Source organism: Aplysia californica, unplaced genomic scaffold (genome assembly GCF_000002075.1).
Source record: "Aplysia californica isolate F4 #8 unplaced genomic scaffold, AplCal3.0 scaffold00028, whole genome shotgun sequence".
NCBI lineage: Eukaryota > Metazoa > Mollusca > Gastropoda > Aplysiida > Aplysiidae > Aplysia > Aplysia californica.
In genome coordinates this window covers 299,018-300,095 of record NW_004797298.1, presented here as the reverse complement: position 1 = coordinate 300,095, position 1,078 = coordinate 299,018, and positions in this window count along the sequence as shown.

Sequence of the window (1,078 nt, the reverse complement as noted above, 5' to 3'; positions counted from 1 at the left end):
GAGAGAGAGAAGGTGGGGGAGTGAGTGAAAAGGATGTAAGGAGAGAAAGAGAGAGGGGAGGGGAGCAAGAAAAAGAACGAGAAAGAGATGGAGACTTAGGGATAGGAAGAGGTGGGCGGGTCTGGAGGAGACCAATTAAAAAAAAAGGAAAATCTTGTTAGATGGAAAGAGATGCGCATGGTGAATTGGCCACTCTCATTCAGAACAAAACGAGAGACGACCACGACAGACGTTTGCTGACTGTACGTAAAGGGGAAAGAGATAAAAATTAAGGAGTTCGAACGAACTTAGATTTACGTACAGATACACAAACATCTAGGTAACGAGCCAATGACTGTGCTAGTCAGGCTGAATAGAGACAGCGAGCGAGGATGAAAATACGGGCTTCATCTTCCTTTGTGGAAATGTTAAATAATCTATTTAGTGGTGTGAGCGCACATGCAAAAACATGTACCGCATTACAAAACAAAACATCACACATTTTAAAGCAGATTACTTTTCGTTGCAGACCAGCAATGCGAATTGGATAGAGTCACATTAAAGCAAGATACAACCCCCCCCCCCCCCCCCCCAAAAAAAAAAAAAAAGGAAAAGAAAAGAAAAAAAAACTTTTTACAGTGGAGGGGGGCATGTTAGGGGATGAATATAGACACATTTTCTTCACATAAGCATTGGCTTTTAGACCTTTGATACCGACCTGGGCTCAGATCTGCATCACAAATGCCCGGAGCTCAGTAAGTCATTCATTCCCCAAGGTTGTGCAAAAAGACATGACGTCTGCTGCCAGCTGTACCAGCTGCGTCAGGTTATTACCACCTCTGAACAACGTGTGGTCACAGAACCGCAAAATGTGAAACACGTATCTTCTAATCCACTACACATTACGATTTGACAGTTCACATAGCAATGTCGACATGACATGAGCTTGTCATGGCATTTACAGGGTTATTCAGGGCATGGCGGTTAGTTGTGATCAAAACAAGACAAATAGAGAGACAGACAAACAAACAGACAGACAGACAGACAGACAGACAGACAGGCAGGCAGGCAGGCAGGCAGACAGACAGACAGACATACA